This window comes from Salvelinus sp. IW2-2015, unplaced genomic scaffold (genome assembly GCF_002910315.2).
Source record: "Salvelinus sp. IW2-2015 unplaced genomic scaffold, ASM291031v2 Un_scaffold1909, whole genome shotgun sequence".
Taxonomy (NCBI): Eukaryota; Metazoa; Chordata; class Actinopteri; order Salmoniformes; family Salmonidae; genus Salvelinus; species Salvelinus sp. IW2-2015.
The window spans coordinates 63,364-72,036 of NW_019943269.1; the positions used below are offsets into that span (position 1 = coordinate 63,364).

General features: G+C 41.3%; 1 pseudogene; it reads right to left on the reverse strand.

The window, feature by feature from the left end:
• Window positions 1-4,667: 4,667 nt before the first annotated feature.
• The window catches only part of LOC112072386 (metalloproteinase inhibitor 2-like), a 4,799-nt pseudogene continuing 793 nt past the window's right edge, over window positions 4,668-8,673 (reverse strand).

The following is an 8,673-nucleotide window of genomic DNA, read 5'->3' on the forward strand; positions in this document are numbered from 1 at the left end:
TGTGTGATGGAATATAGTCATATTACTGTACACCATATTTCCACAGCACATTTTCTAAAAGGAGTATATTACTCTGGTCACCATGGCAAATCAAATGAGCTAATATTGGGATAATGATCAGGATCTTGGTCTCTCTGCTCCACAGATCATCCCTGCAATTCCCTCCCTGTCCATCAGCACCCAGATGATGCCTGTGGATGACTGGGGACAACAATGGCCAAACCTTGCCTGTATCAAGAGTAATGGGTCTTGTGCTTGCAGTAGTTCATAGATATTGAGACTCCTGTACTCTACAAGCCATCCGCTCAGTGAGTCTAGATGACAAAGCTGCAAATGTGTAGATTTAAATGAACCACACACTCTTACTGGTCACTTGTTGTAAAATAAACAAATCACACATAGCACTGTGTTCATTTCTTCTGACATTCATTTGTTTTTTTTTAACTGGAACCAAAGCTGTTATCAAAACCCCAAATGGTGCTCTGTGTTGTCTGATATGGTTATTTGTAAATTGATCAGTTTTCCTGAAGCATCAAGCAGGTGTAATGTAGGAAGTTCAGATGCTATGTTCTATACATGAAGAACAAACTGTCTTCTCTGAAAGGAATCATGTCGGCTCTAATGGCATTTCTATCTGCAACATTCAACATGTGTTCCCTTTAGTAGTTAGGTCTAAACCAGGCTTTACCTATAATGACGTTGACCATTAACAACTTGGACTCATTCCTAAGTAATGTTCTTAGGTGGATGACTAGTCCATACATTTCAGTCATTTAGCAGACCTCAAAGACCAGGGATCGTTTTGAAAGCCTTCTAAAAGGGCAGTACTTGGTAGATGGGGGAACAAATCAGACATTTATCTCTAAGCATGGTGAAGTTAGTATGAAACCACCCAGACATTGTGCATCCACTATGCATACCCACCAACGTATTGGGCAGCTGCTGACTTGAACTCATCTGTTTTAGAATCAAACTTATCTAATTGCAGAGAACATTGTATACATTTTGGCCAGCTTATGTTAAGTTGTATTGCAAGGTATGCTACATGTGTAGGATATGCCGTGTTGGCATATGCAGCTGTATGTTTAAACCCCATTCTAGCTGTTACACAAGCATAAACTCCTTACAGAAATGTATCTGGAATGAGTTCTTTCCCGTTAAAATAATAGCAGCACTCTGCTTTCTAGACTTTCCGTGCGCCATGCACAACCTGTGATATCCCAGAATCTGATTGGTCAGAGGGGTCACCCCAAGTCTCAGTGTGGAGCAATTTGTTTTCTCCTGATTGTAACAAAGTTCAGCTTTTCCCCACAAAAAATGTTTGTACTTTTCACCAGATAGGTGCAGTGAAATGTGTTTTTAGAAGGTCAGTTATATCAGTATGCTTGTCCCTGGAGCAAAAGAGTTCAGTGCCATGTACAAGGGCACCACAGAGACAGCTCAGTTATTTCCAACCAACGACCTTTCGGTTACTGGCCACACTAACCACTAGGCCAGTGTTCCCAACCCTGTCCTGGAGGACCCCCACAGTACACATTTAGCTGTGAGGCCTGGACAATCAGCTCATTGAGGGCTTGATGATAGGTTGACAAGTTGAATCAGATTTGCTTGTCCAGGATTACAATAAAAATGTGTACTGTTTGGGTACTCGGGAACCAGAGGTGGCAAAGACTGCACTAGGCGCCCGCTGCCTGCAGCGCCATGCCCCATGCTTGCATTTAGGCTGGCCTTTCGCTGTTTGAATCAGGCCTACCGCTGTTGTGTAGTCAGCAAATTTGAATTGAGTTGAGTCGTGCTTGACCACTCCGTCCTGGGTGAACATTGTTCTGGAAAGCAGACTATGAACTACATTGAATTATACGTTGGGCAGAAATTTGAGTTTGAATCAGGAAAGTTTCCTCTCACAACCTCTACAAGCCAGAATGTTAAATAAAATGATATTTTAATGCATTTTACCCGATTTATACTGTCATTTGCACATGGCTACAGAAGCCTATAGCTTCGGTCTCCAAATGTAATTTGTTAAAACCTCTTAAGGATCCGCCCCTTTTTTCCAATTTTCGCCAAAATGACATACCAAATCTAACTGCCTGTAGCTCAGGACCTGAAGCAAGGAAATGCATATTCTTGATACCATTTGAAAGGAAACACTTAAGTTTGTGGAAATGTGAAATGCATGAGGAGAATATAACACATTAGATCTGGTAAAAGATAATGCAAAAAAAAAAGTATGTTTTTTGTTGTTGTACAATCATCTTTGAAATGCAAGACAAAGGCCATAATGTTTAATTCCAGCCCAGGTGCAATTTAGATTTTGGCCACTAGATAGCAGTGTGTGCAACGTTTTAGACTGATCCAATGAACCATTGCATTTCTGCTCAAATAGTATCAGGACAAGCCCAAATGTACCTAATTGGTTTATTAATAACTTATCAAGTTCATAACTGTTCACTCTCTTCAAACGATACCATGGTAATCTTTCACTGTAATAGCTACTGGAAATTGGACAGTGCAGTTAGATTAACAATGTAATTTTTCTGCCAATATCAGATATGTCTATGTTCCTGGAAATGTTCTTGTTACTTATAACTCATGCTAATCGCATTGGCCTACGTTAGCTAAACCGTCCCGCGGGAGGGACAATGATCCCGTAGCAGTTTTAATTAAAAGTCCAACATTTCATAAACTTCACTTTGGAGAAGGTGATATGCTTCGGTTTGCTGCCTTATTACTGGCTTCAAATTGGTCTTGAGCAATCTTAAGGTAAAATAGATCTTAAACATTTGTCATTTATATTTACAATTCCCTTATCCAAAAACTTTGTCATTTACCTATTGTACACATCATCTTCCAATATTTAATTAATAAATGTAAAATTCAGTATTTTTATTTCCCAATATTTTGTGCGTAAAGGACCTCAACACTATTTTATTCCAGCTGACAGTTTCCTAACCCTAAATAATATATACAAGATCAGAGTACTGTCTAGTGCCACGTCACATGCTAGTCAGAATTAAGAAACTTCTGACTTGATAACTGGTTCAACGCGGCACATGTACACTGCATTCAGCAAGTTCAGGCTTTTTCCACGTTACGTTACAGCCTTACTCCTTCCTCAAACTGCAGATCCTCTCAAGCCTCAGGTTGAATGGGGAGCGTCGCTGCACAGCTATTCAGGTTTCTCCAGAGATGTTAGATCAGGTTCAACTCCGGGCTCTGGCTGGGCCACTCAATGACATTGAGACTTGTCCCGAAGTCCTGCGTTGTCTTGGCTGTATGCTTAGGGTCATTGTCCTGTTGGAAGGTGAACCTTAGCCCAAGTCTGAGGTCCTGAGCAGGTTTTCATCAAGGATCTCTCTGTATTTGCTCAGTTCATCTTTCCCTCGTTTCCGACTAGTCTCCCATGCCCTGCCGCTGAAAAACATCCCACAGCATGCTACATTGTAGGTATGGTGCCAGGTTTCCTCCAGATGTGACACTTGGCATTTAGGCCAGAGTAAATCTTGATTTCAGGTGCCTTTAGGTACACTTCTAGCAGGCTGTAATCTACCTTTTACTGAGTGGATTCTGTCTGGCCACTACCATGAAGGACTGATTGGTGGAGTGCTGCAGAGATGGTTGTCCTTCTCCACAGAGGAACTCTGGAGCGACCATCGGGTTCTTGGTCACCTCCCTGACCAAGGCCCTTCTCCCCCAATTGCGTGGTTTGGCTGGGTGGCCAGCTCTGAAGAATCTTGGTGGTTCCAGACTTCTTCCAGTGAGGGAGGTTGTGTACTTGGGGACCATCGAGGCTGCAGACATTTTTTGGGATCCTTCCCCACATCTTTGCCTCGACAATCCTTGGAGCTCTGACAATTCCGTCGACCTCATGGCTTGTTTTTTTTGCACAGTCAACTGTGGGACCTTAGGTGTGCCTTTCCAAATCATTTCCGATCAATTGAATTTACCRTAGATGGACTCCAATGAAGTTGTAGAAACATCAAGAATGAGCCAAGACAGGATGCACCCAAGCTCAATTTTGATTCTCATAGCAAAAGATCTGAATACCTATATAAATAAGGGATTTTAGTTAAATTGGCAAATAAAAGCTAAACCTTTTTTTGGCTTTGCCATTGTGTGTAGACTGAAGATAAACTTGTATTTAATCAATTTTAGAATAAGGCTGTAACTTAACATGTGGCAGAAGGGGATYGGAATACTTCCCGAATGCATTGTACCGCCAGTTAGCAAGTCAGGCGTGTCAGTTTTTGCTAGTTCTGACACTAAAACAGCTGAATATTCATCCAACTGAATAAAATCTTATAAAGGAAGAAACAATGAGTTTAATTTAGTCAATGACAACAAAGCTGAAGCYCTGGTTTAGACAAACTAATCCAGGACAACGTTCAATAATGCCTTTGGTTCCAGTTGAAAAACAAGCAAATTAATGGCACAAGAAATTAGTACTTGAAACGCTATATTTGTAGTTCATTTTTATTGTACTTTTACAACAAGTGACATTTTCATAAGATTGTTGCCCTCTTTCACATACACCATTTCCTGCAACCTGTCCTCTGACAACAGTCAATATAAGTCTTGTAATTGTTAGAAACTACTTCCTAGATTYSKTWAAWYMWWAWTWWTTKGGKTTKKWRSYTTTTTTTCTGTRAGTAGATGGCCTGTAGAGTTTAGGGGTCATCAATATCCAGAAACTACTTGGGCGGTGCCATCCCCTTGTACCAGGCACAGGACCCATCACCCCCCTTGATACAAGCAATGTTGTCCCAGGGTCTGCTTTGGCCATTGTCCATCCACAGGCACTCATCTGAGGTGCTGATCGGACAGGGAAGGGAAGTGAGCGGATGATCTGTGGATCGGAGTAGGGAGACAAAGACCAAGATGACTGACTGATCATTACCCAAATATGTAGCTCTTGCATTTGCCGATGGTGACAGAGTGTTACAAAGTGTGCCGTGTAAATATACAACAAAACACAATAATTTAACACACCGTGCAATCGCAGCCCTCTGGTAGCGCAGAGTCAAGCTCCTCATTTGGGTGTCACTCAAAGCCTCCCAGGAATGAATGAAGTCACACTATTACATGCACTGTTCCATCAGTATTCAGCCTGCCTGAGACAAAGGAGACGGAGTCATCAATATGCTGTAGGGAAAATGGGGTGTAGGGTAAAGCTGGCTTAGACAATGTACTTGGATCAGTTTCTTTCCACATTTGGTTAGGATTGTGGGAAATGAGCCTAGATCTGTCCTGGGGAAACTGCAACCTGAAACAGGAAAATGTAGGGATGCAGCCCGGAGCTATTCATAAATAAGTGTGCATTCGTTATTATAAAGTGTAGAGAAGGTCATTTCTAAAGCACTTGTTTTCTTATAAAAGATGAAGTCAATAATAGGCCATGAGGCTAAGCATTTCTAACCAGTGTGGCAATAGACCTTGGGTAACCTAGTGAGGAGCGACCTGTGAAGAGATACTCCTTGTTGTTTTCAGACGCGCGCCACGGGCTCCAGTGAAGATGACGTTGATATCCGGTTAGGACCTTTGAACATCTGCCAATCACAAGGAGAGAAGGATCCATCAAAACATCTAATTAATAGTTTGATGTATATGGCACGGACAGTTTAATCTCTGGTCTCGTTTACAGAGGAACCCTGAATTACACATCAAAATACAAGCAGAACAGAAGCAGTCATAAACAATTCATCGGTAATAAGGTTCTCAAACTTTGATTGCTTGAGGCAGCAGACTTTTACAATTTTTCCACAATACAATGCAAAAAAAGTATTTACTAATGGAGTAAGACGATAATTTTCCAAAGTTATTCATCCTTAGACGGGTGTGGTAATCATGTTAAAGGTTAGTAATGCTGTTCGTTAGTGAGGTTTTGTAAAGGGTTCATAAATTAAAATATTGCAATGCGTCAACCTACGTGACATCACAGGGCACAACCAACTTCCTAGTTTGAGAATGTAGTGTTGAGTACGAGACCTGTCGCCCATAATAAAGAGCAGTGCACTATGATAAACTGCATCTAACTGCTTTAATGAAGTGGCATCTGAATTCTATAGGATGTCCCATTGTCTAGGACTGGTAGGAGCGTTGACTGAAACATGCCTCTTGCTCAGTGGTAAGGCATGACCCATTTCTATAAATAAGCCCTTTATTTTAAATGGTAGAAGCTCCACAATTACACTGCTTAAACCTATCCAGATCTTCAAACATTTAAGGGTTGGGTCCAAACTGGGATCATCTGTCAGACTGGGGTTCAGAGGGCTTCAATGTTTCAGTGCAGGAAGGAACAACCACTTAATAAAAAGGCTGATCATACCTTGATCTGTTGGATGTCATAGTTGGTGTTACCAGACACAACTTCCACTCCAACCACCTTTGCCCTGATCACTAGAAGAGAAACAGAGGGAGACATGGTTTAACTCCATTCAGTATACTGGTCAGTCAGACTGATGGTTTCAGGGTGTTAAGGATCTGAGAGAACATAGAATCCATTACACACCCAAGATGTCACAGGCTTTAGCACCATGCTCTACCAACAGAGCTTGCTCCCTCAAAGCCATTGTTCCAAACAATTTACTCTCATGTCAAGTGTTACTCATTTTAGAGAATATACCACAAATAGTCTCTTCACTTCTCCATAAACTCAACTGGAACTGTCCTCAGGGAAGCATGTTGCATGTCATCACACCTCTTCACTAACAGTATTTGAGTCAAGATACATTTCTCTAAAAGGTCAAGTAGCTGCTCATGATGTAGTGCTGTCTAACACCCTCAACCACCCTGTCTTACCACACTGTGGTTGAAGTAGAATGAAAGGTGCCAATACACTTTAAATTCACAATTCCGGTATTGATGTTCTACAGTGACTAACCTATTTTATACGAGGTGCCTTTACTCACGTAGYTGATAAATTGCTGGTAACACCGCTATCAGCACAAAATAATATAAATAAAATCTAATTTATAGAATTAACAACCGTTAACCAACCTATCCGCGAGAAACAGAGCCAAACCCTGAATTAGTGAGTACAGCATAAGTGTGACATAGCCTAGAAATGTAGCGTAGTCCCATTTACCATTAAAGGCCTAACTTATTCTGACAAGTTCTGTAAAAAAAAATCAAGTATGTGAGGCGTTGGATAATGTCATGTTGAACATTTCGTTTGACAAGTCAGTCATCTTTAGGCCTAGAGCAAGGATGGGGAAACTCCAGTCCTCGGGGGTCAGAGTGGTGTCATCCCCCCCGTGTAATCGTCAAGCAGAATCTTTTACAAAACGATTTGCAACAGAACCGTTTGAACCAGACAGAAAACGCAAACGAGAGTTTGTTATAAAAAAATCAGGTCGGTCCCTCACCGTTTCACTTGGTTCTTAAGTGGCAAACGTTTCCGTAATGAATACACCCCAGGTGTAGCCCATATTGTTACCGACTTAGCCGAAATGTAAAACTCAACGTCCTGAAGAAAACATGTGCCTCACCCGCCGGGAAAACAATGTCGCTGTCATCACACCTCGTCTCACTACAACAGTATTTCGAGTCAAGATACATTTCTCTAAAGGTCAAGTAGCTGCTCATGATGTAGTGCTGTCTAACACCCTCACACCCTGTCTTACCACACTGGTGGTTGAAGTAGAATGAAAGGTGCCAATACACTTTAAATTCACAATTCCGGTATTGATGTTCTACAGCTGACTAACCTATTTTATACGAGGTGCCCCTTACTCACTAGTGATTAAATTGCTGGTAACACGCGCGCTATCGCACAATAATATAAATAAAATCTAATTTATAGAATATAACAACCGTTAACCAAACCTATCGCGCGAGAAACAGAGCCAAACCCTGACATTAGTGAGTACAGCATAAGTGTGACATAAGCCTAGAAAATATGATAGCGTAGTCCCAATTTACCATTAAAGCGCTAACTTATTCTGACAGTTTCTGTAAAAAAAACATCAAGTATGTGAGCGTTGATAATGTCATGTTGAAACATTTCGTTTGACAAGTCAGTCATCTTTAGCCGATAGAGCAAGAGATGGGAAACTCCAGTCCTCGGGGGTCAGAGTGGGTCATTCCCCCCCGTTGTAATCGTCAAGCAGATTCTTTACAAAACGATTTGCAACAGAACCGTTTGAACCAGACAGAAAACGCAAACGAGAGTTTGTTATAAAAAAATCAGGTCGGTCCCTCACCGTCACTTGTTCTTAAGTGGCAAACGTTTCCGTAATGAATACACCCCAGGTGTAAGCCCATATTGTTACCGAGACTTAATGTAAATACTTGCGAGAAGATGTAAATATAGGCCTAATAGCATGTCCTGAAAATAATTACGACGAATTCATAACATGTTGCATGATGCCCATTGAACGGTGTAGTAGGCAGCCTACCAACAAGTGAATGAAGAAACTACACAAGTCAGAAATGTCTTACCGACGTCTGCATTGCAAAAAGCACGTTGAGGATGTACAATCATGCAAGTGCAAGCTTCTGCGATTTCATCGACCCGCCAGAGGAACAGAACGACCAGAGTAATGAAACAACTCACTTACGGACCAAGTCATTTGAAACAAATTATTTTACTGTCCACGCTATAGAATAAAAAAAAAAATTATTGCGGTTAAAACGACACCGTTTACTCCTACGACAGTTCAGATGATTTACTGC